General features: G+C 77.1%; 1 long non-coding RNA gene across 2 annotated transcripts; it reads left to right on the top strand.

Moving 5' to 3' along the window:
• The first annotated feature begins 474 nt into the window (after positions 1-474).
• On the top strand, positions 475-17,054 carry LOC127028138 (uncharacterized). Of its 2 annotated transcripts, none has more exons than XR_007767959.1 (3): positions 475-609; positions 773-1,007; positions 16,995-17,054. It is a non-coding gene; the product is annotated as an uncharacterized LOC127028138 (long non-coding RNA). The 2 variants fall into 2 exon arrangements; XR_007767958.1 differs by lacking the exon at positions 16,995-17,054 and adding an exon at positions 9,380-9,894.
• The last annotated feature ends 5,988 nt before the right edge of the window (positions 17,055-23,042 follow it).

Genomic DNA, 23,042 nt, shown 5'->3' with positions numbered 1-23,042 from the left:
CCCCGCAGGCAGCGGGTGCTGCCCCCGTCCCCTCCCGGGACCGGACCCCCCGGCTCTCGGTGGGGGGCTCCGGCCGGGACCCACGGGGGACCCTGGGCAGGCACCGGCCGGCTGCGGCCCCCCGGGTTTCCCAGCGGCGGGAGCTGCCCCCTGCCCTGCCTGCGCTGGGTTGGTTTCCCCCTGCCCCGCTGCGGGATCCCCCGTGGGTGCCCGGCTGGGGCCCGGTGACTTTCCCGGCGGGTTTTGGCTCCGACCCTCGGGGGTCCCCTCTCGGGGTCCCGTGGCTGCAGCTCGGCCCGTGGGGCCGGGGGTCCCCGGCAGCTCCCGATTTCCACCACGGGATCAGCCCCGGCTCGAACCCTGAGCCGGCGACCGGCCGCGGGGGCTCCGCACGCCCCGTCTCCCAGCCGGGACCCGGGGCAGACGGGGACCCGGCGGGGCTGGGGGTCTCCCGGGCGGCCGGTGACCCCTCCTGCCGCCGGGCTCCCTCCTCCCGGCACAGGCGCCGGCTGGTTTTTTCTCCCCAGCTCTTGCCCGGAGCGGCTGCCGGCAGGACAGACCCCTCCGGCCTGGCGCTGGCTCTGCCGGAGCCGGGGAGAGCTCGGACCGGTGAGGGTGGCAGCTGCTGCTGCTGGGGGGAACTGGTTTCCACTGGGGTGCAGCCCTTCGGCCCTGCCCCGCGTCATCCTCGCAGGCGCTGCCACGGCGGGGCCCGGGGGCGGCTGCGGGCCCTGCGCGAAGCCCTGCTTTGACCGAAACCCTTCTTTTTCAGCTCAAAGCGTGCTGTGGTGGGAGCAGAGGCCGCTGCAGGGACCCACGCCGGCTCCTGCAGCCCCGTGGGCGAGACGGTGGAGCCGGCCTGGCCGGGCACGGGCAGCGACGGCCATCCCGGTGCCAGGTGGCTGTGCCGACGCGTGGGGAAGGCTCATCCCGGTGCCCGGGCGAGGAGCACAGCCCCGAGGCGGTGAGCGCCGGGGGACACCGGCGGCGAGGACGTGCCCGGTGAGGTGAGTGCCCCGAGGCGGCGGCGGCGGCCGAGCGGAGCTGCGCGGTGGGAGCGGGGTGCTCGGCTCCCGGGGCCGGCTGTGCCGGCGGGGATCTCCGGTGCTGCGGGAGGGGCCGGGTCCCTGCAGGGTCCCGGGGATGGAGGGGCAGGCGGGGGTCCTGTCCCGGCCAGGGGAGCGGGGGCTGCCGTGCCCCGGGAGCACCAGGACCGAGCGGGTGCGAGGGAGCCGGGCCTGGCCGCAGCTCAGGGAGCGGTTTTGTGCTCGGGGCACGATGGCTTTGCCCCTCGTCCTGCCGGCGGGGGGCCGAGGGACGGGGAGAGTGGGTGCCGTCCCCCGGCAGGGCTCCCCGTGGGGAAGGAGAGGTCCCGGCACCGGCAAGGCAGCACCGGTGGGTCGCTGCAGGTGCCGGTGGGAGCTCAGCACGGCAGGGCCGCAGCCTGTGCCCACTGGGCAGGTTGCCCCTGGGCCCGTGGCTGTTTGTGGTGCAGGAGGGGGCCTGGGGGTCCGCGGGTCGGTGCCGCACGTTTGGGGGGCAGGAGCGGGCGCTGTCGGGGTCCGGCCCAGACCCCGCCGGCACTGGTGCGGTGCCGGCCCCAGCCCGGGGGTTGCTGGTTGTTGCTCTGTGCCACCGCCGCTGCTGCTGCTGCTGCTGCTGTGTGGGGCTGGGCGGGGGGGTTCAGCCAGACCCTGGCTCTCGCCCGCTCTCCCGGGGAGAAAGGGGACGTCGCTGGGCTCCCGTCCCCGTCTCTCCCTCCCCTCCCGTCGCGGGTGCACGGCACCGGGGAGCCGCTGCCCAAAGCGCCGGGCAGAGCCGCCCGTGCCCGGGAGGCAGCCGGGTTTGCAGGGGCGGCAGCAGCTCGGGGGCTCTGTGGGCACAGTCTGACTGTCCCACGTCTCTCCCTGTGCAGGGACGGACGGACGGAGGACCCCAGCCACGCCGGGAGCTGCGGAGCCCCCAGGAAGAAGCCGGGCTGCCTGCGCCCAGGCCGACGCTGCCGCCTGCCCCTCCTGGCTGGGACAGCCCTGCCTCGCCCGGCCGGTGACGCCGCGGCTCCAGCTCAGTTGTTTGGGCCCCCGTTTGTTTTGGGTCCCGTTCCAATTGCCGGTGCCGTCGGTTTGGTCGTGCGGGCTCCTGTCTGTTGCTGCTCCAGCTCGTGGACGGCTCCAGTTCCGTTTGCAGGCCCAGCTCAGCTTTGGTTCCTGTTCCAGCTCGTGGACGGCTCCGGCTCATTTCCATGCCCGCTTGCGGATGGTTCCAGCTCGAGTTTGGCTGCAGCTCCCGCTCCTCGCCACTTCCAGTTGGTCTGCGGCTCCAGCTCGTGCTTGTTAAAACGATCTTGGCTTTTGGCAAGGTCGTAAATCAATCACTGTCTTCACTTGCATATGAATATTAAATGTCATAACCGCACACACGCTGCTCATTAGTCTGTGTTTATTGCTCCATCCCCGTCCCGCCGGTTGTACACACCTCGAAGGAAGAGTGGGCGAAAAGCGCCTTTCCCCCAGAGACTATCTCAGACGTTGAATTCGGCCTGGTGCATGCCAGCCTCCCCGGCTGCGGGGACCAACGCGACCGGACCCCCACCTCCGGCGGGGGGCCCACGCACCCTGCCCACCCCCCCCACCCCCCCAAGGCCCTCCTGCCCCCCAACACCCTCCCAACGCCCTCCCACCCTCCCGCTGCCCCCGCCACCCCGGCCCCGGGGTCTGACCCCAGCCAGAGCCGGCGGGCTCCCTCCCCAGCCCAAACCCGCAGGGCTCGGGCTCTGCTCCAGCCCCGAAGCCCCGGCACCGGCTCTCCAGGCCCCGAGCCCCCGGCCGAGCCCCACACCCCCCCAGCCCCGCGTGTGAGGTCGGGACGGGCCCGGCGCTGTCGGGCGGTGCTTGCGAACTGGACGGGGGGGCGGGCGGGACGGCCCGTGGCCGCGGGCGGCTCGGGCCAGGACGGGGGGCGCCGGGCTCCGGCCCTCCGGGCTTTATTCCCCGGCGCCCCGAGCCCCGCCGGCTCCGACGCGGGAGGAGACACCGGCAGCGCGGCCGCCCGGGCACCGCCGCTGGCCCCCGCCTCCGCCCCGACACCCCCCGCTCGGCCGCGGCCCCTGCCCCGCTTCCCGGCCCCGGGCCGAGCCCCCGCGCCTCACCTGGGCCCGCCGGGGAGCCCGGCCCGGCCGCTGCCGCCCCGGGGCCGCGCCACCGGCACCGGCGAACGAGGAAAGGGGGGAGACGGCGGCCGCCGGGGCTCAAATCTGCTCGGCCCCGCCCCGCGCAGCCGCCCTGCGGACCCGCCCACTCCCCTCGCCCCGCCCCGCCCACCTGTGCCCGTCCCGCCTCGCGCACGCGCCCTGCGGACCCGCCCACTCGGACCCGCCCCGCGCACCTGGGCCCCGCCCCGCGCATGCGCCCTCGGGCCCCGCGCACCTGGGCCGGCCCCGCCCCGCGCCCGCGCTCTGGGCTCCGCCCCGCCTTCTCGCCGCGCCCCGCCTCCCGCCCGCGCCTCCTCTTCCGCCGCCAGAACCGCGCCGCCACCGACCGGGGCGGACGTCGGTACCGGTGCGCCGGGCGGGACCCGTGGCTCGGGACGCGGGGAGGGAGCCCCGGCCCGGGGGCTTCTCCGGGGGCTGCGCGGAGCCCGGGGCCGGTGAGGCCGGGCCGGGCTTGGGGCTGTGGACGGGGCCAGCGCCGGGTCTCGCGGGCGCGCGGAGCCGGCGGGGGGGTCCTGGTCGCCGTCCGCCTCTCCCTGGCGGGCGGGCTGCGGGTCCCGGGGCTCCGTCCCGCCCCGCGGAGCCGGAGGACCGCGGCAGCACCGGAGCCGGGCCCGGGCCCGGGCCCGGCCTTGCCGTCCCCGCGGCGCCTTGGGCAGGAGCAGCCGCGCTCCGGGTTCCGGGCCCGAGCGGGGCCCGGGGCCCCAAGTCCCGCGTTCCCTCCCCACGCTGCCCGCTCCTGCCCGGGGCTCCGGCCGCGCTCCCCGCCGGGGCTCTGCCGGTGCCGCGGTCGGTGTCACGGAACGGGCGCCGGCGGCTCCGCGCGGACACCGAATAAAGGCTGGAAACCGCCGGCGGCGCTGGGCTGCCCCGGCACGGTCTGCCCGGCTCCCGCAGTGCCCGCACCGGGGTCCCCGGCCCGTGAGCGCCGACCGGGGAACGGCCCGCGGAGGGCAAGGGGCGCCTCGGCTCCCGGAGCCCCTTGTGCTCCTGGGAGCTCCCCGGGGGGAGCCCTGCCCGCCCCGGGAACGGCCGGGGGGGCTCCAGGGCCGAGCCCGAACCCGCGGGGCTGGGGCTCTGCTGCCGGGCCCTGCAGCAGCGGCGGGGGCCGGCCCCCAGCCCCCAAACACGGCACCGGCTCTGCTCCCCAAGCCCGGCGGGGCCAGATGAGCCCCGCTTGGAGCCCCCAGAACCACAGCGCTGAGTCTCTGCTGCGGAGCCCAGCCCGGCAGGACTTAGGCTCGCCCTAAACCTGCCCCAGTGAGCCTGGCTCCCAGCCCCAGCAACGGGGGACTTGGGCTCTGTTCTCCAAGCACTAAAACACACGACTACTTAGGCTCTGTGTCCCAGCCCCAAAACGCAGGACTTGCTCAGTCCCTCTCTTCAAGACCGCGAACTGCCCCATGAGCCGGGTCTCACCCTCCCCAAGCGCAGGACTGACTGAGTCTCCCTTTCAGAAGCCCAGGATTGCCTGAGCGACCCTGGTTGGAAGCCCCAAACACAAGACTCCGCTTTCAAGCCCCCACATTGGCCAAAGGAGCCTGGTTTTGAGCCCCACCACGCAGGACTTAGTCTCCGCGGGAAGGGGCCCAGCTCAGCCGTGCCCGGTTCTGCCCCCAAACCCCGTCGCTTGCCCTCCCTCGTCCTGAAGGGAGCCAGGCTTTTGCCCCCCTCGACCGTGTCCAAGCCTGGAAAACGCAGGACTTAGTCTCCGTTTCGAGCCCCAGGAGCCCGGTTTCAGGTCCTGAAGGCACCCGACTCCATCGCTGTTTCTGAGCCCCCAAAACCCAGGACTGGGTCTCCGTTTTCCAGCCCCCGAACTCGCCCGGTCAGCTTTTTTCCCGGGCCCACAAAGGCCGGACTTGGGCTCTGCTGCCAAGCCCCGAAGACTTCTTAGTCTCCGGTTTTGAGCCCCTGCAGAGCGTCAAGTCCCCACAACGCAGGGCTGACCGAGCCTCCCTTTTTCAGCCCGGAAAACACGGACTTTGGGGGGTTTAGCCTGCGTGCCCGGGTCTGAGCACGCGACTCGGTCCCCGAGCCCCCGACCCAGGCAGGTGAGCCTGCCTTTGAGCTGCGAAACCCCTCGGCTCCGGCTCCGCGCCCCCAAACCCCAGGAGCTCCTTTCCCTCCGGAGCCCCCCGAGCTGCTGCTCCGCCTCACCAGCCCAGGCCCTGCTGCGGGAAAACCCCACGCCTGGGCCCGGCTCCGAGCCCCCACACCACCCCTCTGCCCGGGCTGAGCCCCAGGACAGGCCCGGAGCCGGGGGTCACCTCTCCCGACACCCACCGCTGCCCCCGGGCTGCTCAGCCCAAAACCGGCCCGAGGTTCGCAGCCCCCGAGCACCCGGCCGAGCCCCAGCCCCCCCAGCCCGCGTGTGAGGTCGGGACGGGCCCGGCAGCCCCGGCGGTGTCGGGCGGTGCTTGCGAACTGACCGGGGGGGGGCCCGTGTGGCCGCGGGCGGCTCGGGCGAGGACGGCGGGGCGCCGGGCTCCGGCCCTCCGGGCTTTATTCCCCGGCGCCGCGGCCCCGGCCCCGGGCCGAGCCCCCCGCGCCTCACCTGGGCCCGCCGGGGAGCCCGGCCCGGCCGCTGCCGCCCCGGGGCCGCGCCACCGGCACCGGGGAACGAGGAAAGGGGGGAGACGGCGGCCGCCGGGCTCAAATCTGCTCGGCCCCGCCCCGCGCCGGCGCCCTGCGGGCCCGCCCACTCCCCTCGCCCCGCCCCGCCCACCTGTGCCGGCTCCGCCCCGTGCCGGCGCCCTGCGGCCCGCCCACTCCCCTCGCCCCGCCCCCCCACCTGTGCCGGCCCGCCCCGCGCACGCGCCCTGCGACTACACCCACTCCCTCGCCCCGCCCACCTGTGCCGGCCCCGCCCCGCGACGGCACCCTGCGAACACGCCCACTCCCCTCGCCCCGCCCCACTCACCTGTGCCGGCCCCGCCCCGCGACGGCGCCCTGCGGACCCGCCCACTCCCTCGCCCCGCCCACCCGTGCCGGCCCCGCCCCGCGACGGCGCCCTGCGGACGCCCACTCCCCTCGCCCCGCCACCCACCTGTGCCGGCCCCGCCCCGCGCACGGCGCCCTGCGAAAACGCCCACTCCCCTCGCCCCGCCCACCGTGCCGGCCCCGCCCCGCACGCGCCCTGCGAAAACGCCCACTCCCCTCGCCCCGCCCCACCCGCCCCGCCCACCCGCGCCGGCCCCGCCCCGCGCACGCGCCCTGCGGACCGCCCACTCCCCTCGCCCCGCCCCGCCACCCCGTGCCGGCCCCGCCCCGCGCACGCGCCCTGCGACGCCCACTCTCCCTCGCCCCGCCCACCCGTGCCGGCCCCGCCCCGCGCACGCGCCCTGCGAACACGCCCACTCCCCTCGCCCCGCCCCGCCCACCCGTGCCGGCCCGCCCCGCGACGGCGCCCTGCGGCCCGCCCACTCCCCTCGCCCCGCCCCACTCCGCCCCGCCCACCGCGACGCCCCGCCCCGCGACGGCGCCCTGCGGCCCCGCCCACTCCCCTCGCCCCGCCTCCCCCGGGCCGGCTCCGCCCGCGCACGCGCCCTGGGCTCCGCCCCGCCTTCTCGCCTCGCCCCGCCTCCCGCCCACGCCGGCCTTCCCCGACGCCGCCGCCCACGCCCCGAATCAGGGCACGCCCCCGCGGCCGCACCCGCAGTCACGTGCCTCGGCGGCGGCAGGTGCGCGGCGGCCCCCGAGGCTTCAAAACCCCTCGCGGCCGCCAGGGGGCGCCGCCGTCGCGGAACGGCGGCGGCGGGAGCGGGTCCCGGTCCCGGTCCCGGGCTGTGGCTGGCGGGGCCCCTGCCGCGCCCGGGGCCGCTTCCCCGCCACGCCCGGGTCCCGCCCGCGCCGGGGCCGAGCTGCTCCGGGGCCGAGCCGACCCCGGCGCCTCCGGGCGTGCTCCGAGCCGGGGCCGCGCCCAGGGTGCCGCTCTGCCGGGCCCCGGCTGCAGCCGCGCCGGGCCCCGCTGTCCCGTCTCCCCGGGCTCCTCCGGGGCCGCCCCGGGCGCGGTTCTCACGCGGTCTCGGCAATGGGCGGCCGCAGCCGGCAGGCGGGAACCGGGGGCGACGCCATCTCCCGGCCGCCCCGGGCGGCCTCGGGGTGCCGGGCCGGGGCCGGGCGAGGGAAACGGGGCAAACCGGGAAAAACGGGGCAGAACCGGGGCCGCTTCCTTCCTTCTCTCTCCGCCCGCAGGCTCCGGGGCGGGAGCGGGGGCACCGGCCGCTGCCCGGTAGGCGCTGCCTGAAGCTCGAGTCCCCGCAGGCAGCGGGTGCTGCCCCCGTCCCCCCGGACGGACCCCCCGGCTCTCGGTGGGGGGCTCCGGCCGGGACCCACGGGGGACCCTGGGCAGGCACCGGCCGGCTGCGGCCCCCCGGGTTTCCCAGCGGCGGGAGCTGCCCTGCCTGCCCTGCCTGCGCTGGGTTGGTTTCCCCCTGCCCCGCTGCGGGATCCCCGTGGGTGCCCGGCTGGGGCCCGGTGACTTTCCCGGCGGGTTTTGGCTCCGACCCTCGGGGGTCCCCTCTCGGGGGTCCCGTGGCTGCAGCTCGGCCCGTGGGGCCGGGGGTCCCCGGCAGCTCCCGATTTCCACCACGGGATCAGCCCCGGCTCGAACCCTGAGCCGGCGACCGGCCCGCGGGGCTCCGCACGCCCCGTCTCCCAGCCGGGACCCGGGGCAGACGGGGACCCGGCGGGGCTGGGGGTCTCCCGGGGCGGCCGGTGACCCCTCCTGCCGCCGGGCTCCCTCCTCCCGGCACAGGCGCCGGCTGGTTTTTTCTCCCCAGCTCTTGCCCGGAGCGGCTGCCGGCAGGACAGACCCCTCCGGCCTGGCGCCGGCTCTGCCGGAGCCGGGGAGAGCTCGGACCGGTGAGGGTGGCAGCTGCTGCTGCTGGGGGGAACTGGTTTCCACTGGGGTGCAGCCCTTCGGCCCTGCCCCGCGTCATCCTCGCAGGCGCTGCCACGGCGGGGCCCGGGGGCGGCTGCGGGCCCTGCGCGAAGCCCTGCTTTGACCGAAACCCTTCTTTTTCAGCTCAAAGCGTGCTGTGGCGGGAGCAGAGGCCGCTGCAGGGACCCACCGCCGGCTCCTGCAGCCCCGTGGGCGAGACGGTGGAGCCGGCCTGGCCGGGCACGGGCAGCGACGGCCATCCCGGTGCCAGGTGGCTGTGCCGACGCGTGGGGAAGGCTCATCCCGGTGCCCGGGCGAGGAGCACAGCCCCGAGGCGGTGAGCGCCGGGGACACCGGCGGCGAGGACGTGCCCGGTGAGGTGAGTGCCCCGAGGCGGCGGCGGCGGCCGAGCGGAGCTGCGCGGTGGGAGCGGGGTGCTCGGCTCCCGGGGCCGGCTGTGCCGGCGGGGATCTCCGGTGCTGCGGGAGGGGCCGGGTCCCTGCAGGGTCCCGGGGATGGAGGGGCAGGCGGGGGTCCTGTCCCCGGCCAGGGGAGCGGGGTGCCGGGGGCTGCCGTGCCCCGGGAGCACCAGGACCGAGCGGTGCGAGGAGCCGGGCCTGGCCGCAGCTCAGGGAGCGGTTTTGTGCTCGGGCACGATGGCTTTGCCCTCGTCCTGCCGGCGGGGTGGCCGAGGGACGGGGAGAGTGGGTGCCGTCCCCGGCAGGGCTCCCCGTGGGGAAGGAGAGGTCCCGGCACCGGCAAGGCAGCACCGGTGGGTCGCTGCAGGTGCCGGTGGGAGCTCAGCACGGCAGGCCGCAGCCTGTGCCCACTGGGCAGTTGCCCCTGTGGCCCGTGCTGTTTGTGGGTGCAGGAGGGGGCCTGGGGTCCGCGGGTCGGCGCCAGCACGTTTGGGGGGGCAGGAGCGGGCGCTGTCGGGGTCCGGCCCAGACCCCGCCGGCACTGGTGCGGTGCCGGCCCCAGCCCCGGGGGTTGCTGGTTGTTGCTCTGTGCCACCGCTGCTGCTGCTGCTGCTGCTGTGTGGGGCTGCCCCCGGTTCAGCCAGACCCTGGCTCTCGCCCGCTCTCCCGGGAGAAAGGGGACGTCGCTGGGCTCCCGTCCCCGTCTCTCCCTCCCCTCCCGTCGCGGGTGCACGGCACCGGGGAGCCGCTGCCCAAAGCGCCGGGCAGAGCCGCCCGTGCCCGGGAGGCAGCCGGGTTTGCAGGGGCGGCAGCAGCTCGGGGGCTCTGTGGGCACAGTCTGACTGTCCCACGTCTCTCCCTGTGCAGGGACGGACGGACGGATGGACGGAGGACCCCAGCCACGCCGGGAGCTGCGGAGCCCCCAGGAAGAAGCCGGGCTGCCTGCGCCCAGGCCGACGCTGCCGCCTGCCCCGCTCCTGGCTGGGGACAGCCCTGCCTCGCCCGGCCGGTGACGCCGCGGCTCCAGCTCAGTTGTTTGGGCCCCCGTTTGTTTTGGGTCCCGTTCCAATTGCCGGTGCCGTCGGTTTGGTCGTGCGGGCTCCTGTCTGTTGCTGCTCCAGCTCGTGGACGGCTCCAGTTCCGTTTGCAGGCCCAGCTCAGCTTTGGTTCCTGTTCCAGCTCGTGGACGGCTCCGGCTCATTTCCATGCCCGCTTGCGGATGGTTCCAGCTCGAGTTTGGCTGCAGCTCCCGCTCCTCGCCACTTCCAGTTGGTCTGCGGCTCCAGCTCGTGCTTGTTAAAACGATCTTGGCTTTTGGCAAGGTCGTAAATCAATCACTGTCTTCACTTGCATATGAATATTAAATGTCATAACCGCACACACGCTGCTCATTAGTCTGTGTTTATTGCTCCATCCCCGTCCCGCCGGTTGTACACACCTCGAAGGAAGAGTGGGCGAAAAGCGCCTTTCCCCCCAGAGACTATCTCAGACGTTGAATTCGGCCTGGTGCATGCCAGCCTCCCCGGCTGCGGGGACCAACGCGACCGGACCCCCACCTCCGGCGGGGGCCCACGCACCCTGCCCACCCCCTCCCACCCCCCCAAGGCCCTCCTGCCCCCCAACACCCTCCCAACGCCCTCCCACCCTCCCGCTGCCCCCGCCACCCCGGCCCCGGGGTCTGACCCCAGCCAGAGCCGGCGGGCTCCCTCCCCAGCCCAAACCCGCAGGGCTCGGGCTCTGCTCCAGCCCCGAAGCCCCGGCACCGGCTCTCCAGGCCCCGAGCCCCCGGCCGAGCCCCACACCCCCCAGCCCCGCGTGTGAGGTCGGGACGGGCCCGGCAGCCCGGCGCTGTCGGGCGGTGCTTGCGAACTGGACGGGGGGGGGGGCCCCGTGTGGCCGCGGGCGGCTCGGGCCAGGACGGGGGGCGCCGGGCTCCGGCCCTCCGGGCTTTATTCCCCGGCGCCCCGAGCCCCGCCGGCTCCGACGCGGGAGGAGACACCGGCAGCGCGGCCGCCCGGGCACCGCCGCTGGCCCGCCCGCCTCCGCCCCGACACCCCCCCGCTCGGCCGCGGCCCCTGCCCCGCTTCCCGGCCCCGGGCCGAGCCCCCCGCGCCTCACCTGGGCCCGCCGGGGAGCCCGGCCCGGCCCGGCCGCTGCCGCCCCGGGGCCGCGCCACCGGCACCGGGAACGAGGAAAGGGGGGAGACGGCGGCCGCCGGGGCTCAAATCTGCTCGGCCCCGCCCCGCGCAGCCGCCCTGCGGACCCGCCCACTCCCCTCGCCCCGCCCCGCCCACCTGTGCCCGTCCCGCCTCGCGCACGCGCCCTGCGGACCCGCCCACTCGGACCCGCCCCGCGCACCTGGGCCCCGCCCCGCGCATGCGCCCTCGGGCCCCGCGCACCTGGGCCGGCCCCGCCCCGCGCCCGCGCTCTGGGCTCCGCCCCGCCTTCTCGCCGCGCCCCGCCCCGCGCCCGCGCCTCCTCTTCCGCCGCCAGAACCGCGCCGCCACCGACCGGGGCGGACGTCGGTACCGGTGCGCCGGGCGGGACCCGTGGCTCGGGACGCGGGGAGGGAGCCCCGGCCCGGGGCTTCTCCGGGGGCTGCGCGGAGCCCGGGGCCGGTGAGGCCGGGCCGGGCTTGGGGCTGTGGACGGGGCCAGCGCCGGGTCTCGCGGGCGCGCGGAGCCGGCGGGGGGGTCCTGGTCGCCGTCCGCCTCTCCCTGGCGGGCGGGCTGCGGGTCCCGGGGCTCCGTCCCGCCCCGCGGAGCCGGAGGACCGCGGCAGCACCGGAGCCGGGCCCGGGCCCGGGCCCGGCCTCGCCGTCCGCGGCGCGGCGCCGGGCAGGAGCAGCCGCGCTCCGGGTTCCGGGCCCGAGCGGGGCCCGGGGCCCCAAGTCCCGCGTTCCCTCCCCACGCTGCCCGCTCCTGCCCGGGGCTCCGCCGCGCTCCCCGCCGGGGCTCTGCCGGTGCCGCGGTCGGTGTCACGGAACGGGCGCCGGCGGCTCCGCGCGGACACCGAATAAAGGCTGGAAACCGCCGGCGGCGCTGGGCTGCCCGGCACTGTCTGCCCGGGCACGGTCTGCCCGGCTCCCGCAGTGCCCGCACCGGGGTCCCCGGCCCGTGGCGCACCGTCGGGGAACGGCCCGCGGAGGGCAAGGGGCGCCTCGGCTCCCGGAGCCCCTTGTGCTCCGGGAGCTCCCCGGGGGGAGCCCTGCCCGCCCCGGGAACGGCCGGGGGGGCTCCAGGGCCGAGCCCGAACCCGCGGGGCTGGGGCTCTCGCTGCCGGGCCCTGCAGCAGCGGCGGGGGGGCCGGCCCCCAGCCCCCAAACACGGCACCGCGGCTCTGCTCCCCAACCCGGCTGGGGCCAGATGAGCCCCACTTGGAGCCCCCAGAACCACAGCGCTGAGTCTCTGCTGCGAGCCCAGCCCGGCAGGACTTAGGCTCGCCTAACCTGCCCCAGTGAGCCTGGCTCCCCAGCCCCCAGCAACGGGGGACTTGGGCTCTGTTCTCCAAGCACTAAAACACACGACTACTTTAGGCTCTGTGTCCCAGCCCCAAAACGCAAGGACTTGCTCAGCCCTCTCTTCAAGACCGCGAACTGCCCCCATGAGCCGGGTCTCACCCTCCCCAAGCGCAGGACTGACTGAGTCTCCCTTTCAGAAGCCCAGGATTGCCTGAGCGACCCTGGTTGGAAGCCCCACGAACACAAGACTCCGCTTTCAAGCCCCCACATTGGCCAAAGGAGCCTGGTTTTGAGCCCCGCCCACGCAGGACTTAGTCTCCGCGGGAAGGGGCCCAGCTCAGCCGTGCCCGGTTCTGACCCCCAAACCCCGTCGCTTGCCCTCCCTCGTCCTGAAGGGAGCCAGGCTTTTGCCCCCCTCGACCCTGTGTCCAAGCCTGGAAAACGCAGGACTTAGTCTCCGTTTCGAGCCCCAGGAGCCCGGTTTCAGGTCCTGAAGGCACCCACTCCATCGCTGTTTCTGAGCCCCAAAACCCAGGACTGGGTCTCCGTTTTCCAGCCCCCGAACTCGCACCGGCCAGCTTTTTTCCCGGGCCCGAAGGGCCGGACTTGGGCTCTGCTGCCAAGCCCCGAAGACTTCTTAGTCTCCGGTTTTGAGCCCCTGCAGGAGCGTCCAAGGCCCCACAACGCAGGGCTGACGAGCTCTCCCTTTTTCAGCCCGGAAAACACGGACTTTGGGGGGTTTAGCCTGCGTGCCCGGTCTGACCACGCGGACTCGGTCCCCGAGCCCCGACCGACCCAGGCAGGTGAGCCTGCCTTTGAGCTGCGAAACCCCTCGGCTCTGGCTCCGCGCCCCACCAAACCCCAGGGGTTCCTTTCCCTCCGGAGCCCCCCGAGCTGCTGCTCCGCCTCACCAGCCCAGGCCCTGCTGCGGGAAAAACCCCACGCCTGGGCCCGGCTCCGAGCCCCCACACCCACCCCCTCTGCCCGGGCTGAGCCCCAGGACAGGCCCGGAGCCGGGGGTCACCTCTCCGACACCCACCGCTGCCCCCGGGCTGCTCAGCCCGCAAACCGGCCCGAGGTTCGCAGACCCCCCGAGCACCCGGCCGAGCCCCCAGCCCCCCCCGCCCCGCGTGTGAGGTCGGGACCGGCCCGCAGCCCCGGCGGTGTCGGGCGTGCTTGCGAACTGACCGGGGGGGGGCCCGTGTGGCCGCGGGCGGCTCGGGCGAGGACCGGCGGGGCGCCGGGCTTCCGGCCCTCCGGCTTTATTCCCCGGCGCGCGGCCCCGCCCGGGACCGAGCCCCCCGCCGCCTCACCTGGGCCCGCCGGGGAGCCCGACCCGGCCACGCTGCCTGCCGGGCCGCGCCACCGGCACCGGCGAACGAGGAAAGGGGGGGGACGCGGCCGCCGGGGCTCAATCTGCTCGGCCCCGCCCCGCGCCGGCGCCCTGCGGCCCGCCCACTCCCTCGCCCCGCCCGCCCCACCTGTGCCGGCTCCGCCCCGCGCCGGCGCCCTGCGGACCCGCCCCACTCCCTCGCCCCGCCCCGCCCCCTGTGCCGGCCCCGCCCGCGCCGCGCCCTCGCCTCCCCCTCCCCTCGCCCCGCCCCCGTGCCGGCCCGCCCGCGGCCGCGCCCTGCGCACCCCACTCCCCTCGCCCCGCCTCCGCCACCGCTGGTGCCGGCCTCCGCCCCGCGCCGGCGCCCTGACGGACCCGCCCACTCCCCTCGCCCCGCCCCCCCCCACCTGTGCCGGCCTCCGCCCCGCGCCGGCGCCCTGCGGACCGCCCACTCCCCTCGCCCCGCCCCCCCACCTGTGCCGGCTCCGCCCCGGCCGGCGCCCTGCGGACACGCCCACTCCCCTCGCCCCGCCCCCCCCACCTGTGCCGGCCCCGCCCGCGCACGCGCCCTGCGACTACCCCACTCCCCTCGCCCCGCCCACCCGTGCCGGCCCCCGCCCCGCGCACGCGCCCTGCGGCCTCCGCCCCTCCCTCGCCCCGCCCACCCGCGCCGGCCCCGCCCCGCGCACGCGCCCTGCGAACACGCCCACTCCCCTCGCCCCGCCCCCCGTGCCGGCCCCGCCCCGCGCCGGCGGCCCCGCCCCACTCCCCTCGCCCCGCCCCACTCCGCCCCGCCCCCCCCGGCGACGGCCCCCGCCCCGCGACCGCGCCCTGCGAACACGCTGCCACTCCCCTCGCCCCGCCCCGCCCACCCGTGCCGGCCCCGCCCCGCGACGGCGCCCTGCGACACGCCCCACTCCCCTCGCACCCGCCCCGCCCGTTGCCGGCCTCCGCCCCGCGCCACGGCGCCCTGCGGACCCGCCCACTCCCCTCGCCCCGCCCTCCCACCCGGGCCGGCTCCGCCCCGCGCACGCGCCCTGGGCTCCGCCCCGCCTTCTCGCCTCGCCCCGCCTCCCGCCCACGCCGGCCTTCCCGCCCACGGCCCCGAATCAGGGCACGCCCCGCCGGCCGCACCCGCAGTCACGTGCCTCGGCGGCGGCAGGTGCGCGGCGGCCCCCGAGGCTTCAAAACCCCTCGCGGCCGCCAGGGGGCGCCGCCGTCGCGGGAACGGCGGCGGGGGAGCGGGGTCCCGGTCCCGGTCCCGGTCCCGGTCCCGGCCCGGTCCGTGGCTGGCGGGCCCCTGCCGCGCCCGGGGCCGCTTCCCCGCCACGCCCGGGTCCCGCCCGCGCCGGGGCCGAGCTGCTCCGGGGCCGAGCCGACCCCGGCGCCTCCGGGCGTGCTCCGAGCCGGGGCCGCGCCCAGGGTGCCGCTCTGCCGGGCCCCGGCTGCAGCCGCGCCGGGCCCCGCTGTCCCGTCTCCCCGGGGCTCCTCCGGGCCGCCCCGGGCGCGGTTCTCACGCGGTCTCGGCAATGGGCGGCCGCAGCCGGCAGGCGGGAACCGGGGGCGACGCCATCTCCCGGCCGCCCCGGGCGGCCTCGGGGTGCCGGGCCGGGGCCGGGCGAGGGAAACGGGGCAAACCGGGAAAAACGGGCAGAACCGGGGCCGCTTCCTTCCTTCTTTCTCCGCCCGCAGGCTCCGGGGCGGGAGCGGGGGCAACCGGCCGCTGCCCGGTAGGCGCTGCCTGAAGCTCGAGTCCCCGCAGGCAGCGGGTGCTGCCCCCGTCCCTCCCGGGGCCGACCCCCCGGCTCTCGTGGGGGGCTCCGGCCGGGACCCACGGGGGACCCTGGGCAGGCACCGGCCGGCTGCGGCCCCCCGGGTTTCCCAGCGGCGGCGGGAGCTGCCCTGCCTGCCTGCTGCCCTGCCTGCGCTGGGTTGGTTTCCCCCTGCCCCGCTGCGGGATCCCCCGTGGGTGCCCGGCTGGGGCCCGGTGACTTTCCCGGCGGGTTTTGGCTCCGACTCTCGGGGGTCCCCTCTCGGGGGTTCCCGTGGCTGCAGCTCGGCCTGTGGGGCCGGGGGTCCCCGGCAGCTCCCGATTTCCACCACGGGATTCAGCCCCGGCTCGAAACCCTGAGCCGGCGACCGGCCGCGGGGGCTCCGCACGCCCCGTCTCCCAGCCGGGACCCGGGGCAGACGGGGACCCGGCGGGGCTGGGGGTCTCCCGGGGCGGCCGGTGAACCCCTCCTGCCGCCGGGCTCCCTCCTCCCGGCACAGGCGCCGGCTGGTTTTTTCTGCCCAGCTCTTGCCCGGAGCGGCTGCCGGCAGGACAGACCCCTCCGGCCTGGCGCCGGCTCTGCCGGAGCCGGGGAGAGCTCGGACCGGTGAGGGTGGCAGCTGCTGCTTGCTGCTGGGGGAACTGGTTTTCCACTGGGGTGCAGCCCTTCGGCCCTGCCCCGCGTCATCCTCGCAGGCGCTGCCACGGCGGGGCCCGGGGGCGGCTGCGGGCCCTGCGCGAAGCCCTGCTTTGACCGAAACCCTTCTTTTTCAGCTCAAAGCGTGCTGTGGCGGGAGCAGAGGCCGCTGCAGGGACCCACGCCGGCTCCTGCAGCCCGTGGGCGAGACGGTGGAGCCGGCCTGGCCGGGCACGGGCAGCGACGGCCATCCCGGTGCCAGGTGGCTGTGCCGACGCGTGGGGAAGGCTCATCCCGGTGCCCGGGCGAGGAGCACAGCCCCGAGGCGGTGAGCGCCGGGGGACACCGGCGGCGAGGACGTGCCCGGTGAGGTGAGTGCCCCGAGGCGGCGGCGGCGGCCGAGCGGAGCTGCGCGGTGGGAGCGGGGTGCTCGGCTCCCGGGGCCGGCTGTGCCGGCGGGGATCTCCGGTGCTGCGGGAGGGGCCGGGTCCCTGCAGGGTCCCGGGGATGGAGGGGCAGGCGGGGGTCCTGTCCCCGGCCAGGGGAGCGGGGTGCCGGGGGCTGCCGTGCCCCGGGAGCACCAGGACCGAGCGGTGCGAGGGAGCCGGGCCTGGCCGCAGCTCAGGGAGCGGTTTTGTGCTCGGGGCACGATGGCTTTGCCCTCGTCCTGCCGGCGGGGTGGCCGAGGGACGGGGAGAGTGGGTGCCGTCCCCGGCAGGGCTCCCCGTGGGGAAGGAGAGGTCCCGGCACCGGCAAGGCAGCACCGGTGGGTCGCTGCAGGTGCCGGTGGGAGCTCAGCACGGCAGGGCCGCAGCCTGTGCCACTGGGCAGGTTGCCCCTGTGGCCCGTGGCTGTTTGTGGGTGCAGGAGGGGGCCTGGGGGTCCCGCGGGTCGGCGCCGCACGTTTGGGGGGGCAGGAGCGGCGCTGTCGGGGTCCGGCCCAGACCCCGCCGGCACTGGTGCGGTGCCGGCCCCAGCCCGGGGGTTGCTGGTTGTTGCTCTGTGCCACCTGCTGCTGCTGCTGTGCTGTGTGGGGCTGAACCCCCCGGTTCAGCCAGACCCTGGCTCTCGCCCGCTCTCCCGGGGAGAAAGGGGACGTCGCTGGGCTCCCGTCCCGTCTCTCCCTCCCCTCCCGTCGCGGGTGCACGGCACCGGGGAGCCGCTGCCCAAAGCGCCGGGCAGAGCCGCCCGTGGCCCGGGAGGCAGCCGGGTTTGCAGGGGGCGGCAGCAGCTCGGGGGCTCTGTGGCACAGTCTGACTGTCCACGTCTCTCCCTGTGCAGGGACGGACGGACGGATGGACGGAGGACCCCAGCCACGCCGGGAGCTGCGGAGCCCCCAGGAAGAAGCCGGGCTGCCTGCGCCCAGGCCGAACGCTGCCGGCCTGCCCCGCTCCTGGCTGGGGACAGCCCTGCCTCGCCCGGCCGGTTGACGCCGCGGCTCCAGCTCAGTTGTTTGGGCCCCCGTTTGTTTTGGGTCCCGTTCCAATTGCCGGTGCCGTCGGTTTGGTCGTGCGGGCTCCTGTCTGTTGCTGCTCCCAGCTCGTGGACGGCTCCAGTTCCGTTTGCAGGCCCAGCTCAGCTTTGGTTCCTGTTCCAGCTCGTGGACGGCTCCGGCTCATTTCCATGCCCGCTTGCGGATGGTTCCAGCTCGAAGTTTGGCTGCAGCTCCCGCTCCTCGCCACTTCCAGTTGGTCTGCGGCTCCAGCTCGTGCTTGTTAAAAACGATCTTGGCTTTTGGCAAGGTCGTAAATCAATCACTGTCTTCACTTGCATATGAATATTAAATGTCATAACCGCACACACGCTGCTCATTAGTCTGTGTTTATTGCTCCATCCCCGTCCCGCCGGTTGTACACACCTCGAAGGAAGAGTGGGCGAAAAGCGCCTTTCCCCCAGAGACTATCTCAGACGTTGAATTCGGCCTGGTGCATGCCAGCCTCCCCGGCTGCGGGGACCAACGCGACCGGACCCCCACCTCCGGCGGGGGCCACGCAACCCTGCCCACCCCCCTCCCACCCCCCCAAGGCCCTCCTGCCCCCCAACACCCTCCCAACGCCCTCCCACCCTCCCCGCTGCCCCCGCCACCCCTGGCCCCGGGGTCTGACCCCAGCCAGAGCCGGCGGCTCCGCTCCCCAGCCCAAACCCGCAGGGCTCGGGCTCTGCTCCAGCCCCGAAGCCCCGGCACCGGCTCTCCAGCCCCGAGCCCCCGGCCGAGCCCCACACCCCCCCAGCCCCGCGTGTGAGGTCGGGACGGGCCCGGCAGCCCGGCGCTGTCGGGCGGTGCTTGCGAACTGGACGGGGGGGGGGGGGGGCCCCCCGTGTGGCCGCGGGCGGCTCGGGCCAGGACGGGGGGCGCCGGGCTCCGGCCCTCCGGGCTTTATTCCCCGGCGCCCCGAGCCCCGCCGGCTCCGACGCGGGAGGAGACACCGCAGCGCGGCCGCCCGGGCACCGCCGCTGGCCCGCCCGCCTCCGCCCCGACACCCCCCCGCTCGGCCGCGGCCCCTGCCCCGCTTCCCGGCCCCGGGCCGAGCCCCCCGCGCCTCACCTGGGCCCGCCGGGGGAGCCCGGCCCGGCCCGGCCGCTGCCGCCCCGGGGCCGCGCCACCGGCACCGGGCGAACGAGGAAAGGGGGGAGACGGCGGCCGCCGGGGCTCAAATCTGCTCGGCCCCGCCCCGCGCAGCCGCCCTGCGGACCCGCCCACTCCCCTCGCCCCGCCCCGCCCACCTGTGCCCGTCCCGCCTCGCGCACGCGCCCTGCGGACCCGCCCACTCGGACCCGCCCCGCGCACCTGGGCCCCGCCCCGCGCATGCGCCCTCGGGCCCCGCGCACCTGGGCCGGCCCCGCCCGCGCCCGCGCTCTGGGCTCCGCCCCGCCTTCTCGCCGCGCCCGCCCCGCGCCCGCGCCTCCTCTTCCGCCGCCAGAACCGCGCCGCCACCGACCGGGGCGGACGTCGGTACCGGTGCGCCGGGCGGGACCCGTGGCTCGGGACGCGGGGAGGGAGCCCCGGCCCGGGGGCTGCGCGGAGCCCGGGGCCGGTGAGGCCGGGCCGGGCTTGGGGCTGTGGACGGGGCCAGCGCCGGGTCTCGCGGGCGCGCGGAGCCGGCGGGGGGTCCTGGTCGCCGTCCGCCTCTCCCTGGCGGGCGGGCTGCGGGTCCCGGGGCTCCGTCCCGCCCCGCGGAGCCGGAGGACCGCGGCAGCACCGGAGCCGGGCCCGGGCCCGGGCCCGGCCTCGCCGTCCGCGGCGCGGCGCCGGGCAGGAGCAGCCGCGCTCCGGGTTCCGGGCCCGAGCGGGGCCCGGGGCCCCAAGTCCGCGTTCCCTCCCCACGCTGCCCGCTCCTGCCCGGGGCTCCGGCCGCGCTCCCCGCCGGGGCTCTGCCGGTGCCGCGGTCGGTGTCACGGAACGGGCGCCGGCGGCTCCGCGCGGACACCGAATAAAGGCTGGAAACCGCCGGCGGCGCTGGGGCTGCCCGGGCACTGTCTGCCCGGCACGGTCTGCCCGGCTCCCGCAGTGCCGCACCGGGGTCCCGGCCCGTGAGCACCGTCGGGGAACGGCCCGCGGAGGGCAAGGGGCGCCTCGGCTCCCGGAGCCCCTTGTGCTCCGGGAGCTCCCCGGGGGGGAGCCCTGCCCGCCCCGGGAACGGCCGGGGGGCTCCAGGGCCGAGCCCGAACCCGCGGGGCTGGGGCTCCGCTGCCGGGCCCTGCAGCAGCGGCGGGGGCCGGCCCCAGCCCCCAAACACGGCACCGGCTCTGCTCCCCAAGCCCGGCGGGGCCAGATGAGCCCCGCTTGGAGCCCCCAGAACCACAGCGCTGAGTCTCTGCTGCGGAGCCCAGCCCGGCAGGACTTAGGCTCGCCCTAAACCCCCAGTGAGCCTGGCTCCCAGCCCCAGCAACGGGGGACTTGGGCTCTGTTCTCCAAGCACTAAAACACACGACTACTTAGGCTCTGTGTCCCAGCCCCAAAACGCAGGACTTGCTCAGTCCCTCTCTTCAAGACCGCGAACTGCCCCCATGAGCCGGGTCTCACCCTCCCCAAGCGCAGGACTGACTGAGTCTCCCTTTCAGAAGCCCAGGATTGCCTGAGCGACCCTGGTTGGAAGCCCCACGAACACAAGACTCCGCTTTCAAGCCCCCACATTGGCCAAAGGAGCCTGGTTTTGAGCCCCGCCACGCAGGACTTAGTCTCCGCGGGAAGGGGCCCAGCTCAGCCGTGCCCGGTTCTGCCCCCAAACCCCGTCGCTTGCCTCCCTCGTCCTGAAGGGAGCCAGGCTTTTGCCCCCCTCGACCCGTGTCCAAGCCTGGAAAACGCAGGACTTAGTCTCCGTTTCGAGCCCCAGGAGCCCGGTTTCAGGTCCTGAAGGCACCCGACTCCATCGCTGTTTCTGAGCCCCCAAAACCCAGGACTGGGTCTCCGTTTTCCAGCCCCCGAACTCGCCGGTCAGCTTTTTTCCCGGGCCCACAAAGGCCGGACTTGGGCTCTGCTGCCAAGCCCCGAAGACTTCTTAGTCTCCGGTTTTGAGCCCCTGCAGGAGTGTCCAAGTCCCCACAACGCAGGGCTGACCGAGCCTCCCTTTTTCAGCCCGGAAAACACGGACTTTGGGGGTTTAGCCTGCGTGCCCGGGTCTGAGCACGCGACTCGGTCCCCGAGCCCCCGACCCAGGCAGGTGAGCCTGCCTTTGAGCTGCGAAACCCCTCGGCTCCGGCTCCGCGCCCCCAAACCCCAGGAGCTCCTTTCCCTCCGGAGCCCCCCGAGCTGCTGCTCCGCCTCACCAGCCCAGGCCCTGCTGCGGGAAAACCCCACGCCTGGGCCCGGCTCCGAGCCCCCACACCACCCCCTCTGCCCGGGCTGAGCCCCAGGACAGGCCCGGAGCCGGGGGTCACCTCTCCCGACACCCACCGCTGCCCCCGGGCTGCTCAGCCGCAAAACCGGCCCGAGGTTCGCAGCCCCCCGAGCACCCGGCCGAGCCCCAGCCCCCCCGCCCCGCGTGTGAGGTCGGGACGGGCCCGGCAGCCCCGGCGTGTCGGGCGGTGCTTGCGAACTGACCGGGGGGGGGCCCGTGTGGCCGCGGGCGGCTCGGGCGAGGACGGCGGGGCGCCGGGCTCCGGCCCTCCGGGCTTTATTCCCCGGCGCCGCGGCCCCGGCCCCGGGCCGAGCCCCCCGCGCCTCACCTGGGCCCGCCGGGGGAGCCCGGCCCGGCCGCTGCCGCCCCGGGGCCGCGCCACCGGCACGGGGAACGAGGAAAAGGGGGAGACGGCGGCCGCCGGGGCTCAAATCTGCTCGGCCCCGCCCCGCGCCGGCGCCCTGCGGGCCCGCCCACTCCCCTCGCCCCGCCCCGCCACCTGTGCCGGCTCCGCCCCATGCCGGCGCCCTGCGGACCCGCCCACTCCCCTCGCCCCGCCCCGCCCACCTGTGCCGGCCCGCCCCGCGCACGCGCCCTGCGACTACACCCACTCCCTCGCCCCGCCCACCTGTGCCGGCCCCGCCCCGCGACGGCACCCTGCGAACACGCCCACTCCCTCGCCCCGCCCACTCACCTGTGCCGGCCCCGCCCCGCGACGGCGCCCTGCGGACCCGCCCACTCCCCTCGCCCCGCCCCACCCACCTGTGCCGGCCCCGCCCCGCGACGGCGCCCTGCGGACCCGCCCACTCCCTCGCCCCGCCCCACCCACCTGTGCCGGCCCCGCCCCGCGCACGCGCCCTGCGAAAACGCCCACTCCCCTCGCCCCGCCCACCGTGCCGGCCCCGCCCCGCGCACGCGCCCTGCGAAACGCTCCCTGCCCCGCCCCACTCCGCCCCGCCCACCCGCGCCGGCCCGCCCGCGCACGCGCCCTGCGGACCCGCCCACTCCCCTCGCCCCGCCCCCACCCGTGCCGGCCCCGCCCCGCGCACGCGCCCTGCGCCCCGCCCACTCCCCTCGCCCCGCCCACCCGTGCCGGCCCCGCCCCGCGCACGCGCCCTGCGAACACGCCCACTCCCCCTCGCCCCGCCCCACTCCGCCCCGCCCACCCGCGACGGCCCCGCCCCGCGACGGCGCCCTGCGGCCCGCCCACTCCCCTCGCCCCGCCCCGCCCACCCGCGACGGCCCCGCCCCGCGACGGCGCCCTGCGGCCCCGCCACTCCCCTCGCCCCGCCCTCCCACCCGGGCCGGCTCCGCCCCGCGCACGCGCCCTGGGCTCCGCCCCGCCTTCTCGCCTCGCCCCGCCTCCCGCCCACGCCGGCCTTCCCGCCCACGCCCGAATCAGGGCACGCCCCCGCGGCCGCACCCGCAGTCACGTGCCTCGGCGGCGGCAGCGTGCGCGGCGGCCCCGAGGCTTCAAAACGCCCTCGCGGCCGCCAGGGGGCGCCGCCTCGCGGGAACGGCGGCGGCGGGAGCGGGGTCCCGGTCCCGGTCCCGGGGTGTTGGCTGGCGGGGCCCTGCCGCGCCCGGGCCGCTTCCCCGCCACGCCCGGGTCCCGCCCGCGCCGGGGCCGAGCTGCTCCGGGGCCGAGCCGACCCCGGCGCCTCCGGGCGTGCTCCGAGCCGGGGCCGCGCCCAGGGTGCCGCTCTGCCGGGCCCCGGCTGCAGCCGCGCCGGGCCCCGCTGTCCCGTCTCCCCGGGGCTCCTCCGGGGCCGCCCCGGGCGCGGTTCTCACGCGGTCTCGGCAATGGGCGGCCGCAGCCGGCAGGCGGGAACGGGGGCGACGCCAGCTTCCCGGCCGCCCCGGGCGGCCTCGGGGTGCCGGGCCGGGGCCGGGCGAGGGAAACGGGGCAAACCGGGAAAAACGGGGCAGAACCGGGCCGCTTCCTTCCTTCTCTCTCCGCCCGCAGGCTCCGGGCGGGAGCGGGGGCACCGGCCGCTGCCCGGTAGGCGCTGCCTGAAGCTCGAGTCCCGCAGGCAGCGGGTGCTGCCCCCGTCCCCTCCCGGGGCCGGACCCCCCGGCTCTCGGTGGGGGCTCCGGCCGGGACCCACGGGGACCCTGGGCAGGCACCGGCCGGCTGCGGCCCCCCGGGTTTTCCCAGCGGCGGAGGCTGCCTGCCCTGCCTGCCCTGCCTGCGCTGGGTTGGTTTCCCCCTGCCCCGCTGCGGGATCCCCCGTGGGTGCCCGGCTGGGCCCGGTGACTTTCCCGGCGGGTTTTGGCTCCGACTCTCGGGGTCCCCTCTCGGGGGTCCTGTGTCCGTGGCTGCAGCTCGGCCTGTGGGCCGGGGGGTCTCCCGGCAGCTCCGATTTCCACACGGGATCAGCAGCCCCGGCTCGAACCCTGAGCGCGCGACGGCAGGCCGCGGGGGGCTCCGCACTGCCCCGTCTCCCAGCGGGACCCCGGGGCACGGACGGGACCCGGCGGGGCTGGGGGT

This window comes from Gymnogyps californianus, unplaced genomic scaffold (genome assembly GCF_018139145.2).
Source record: "Gymnogyps californianus isolate 813 unplaced genomic scaffold, ASM1813914v2 HiC_scaffold_213, whole genome shotgun sequence".
Classification (NCBI taxonomy): Eukaryota; Metazoa; Chordata; class Aves; order Accipitriformes; family Cathartidae; genus Gymnogyps; species Gymnogyps californianus.
Note: the sequence above shows the minus strand (reverse complement) of the source record. Positions and strands in the feature narration are given on the sequence as shown.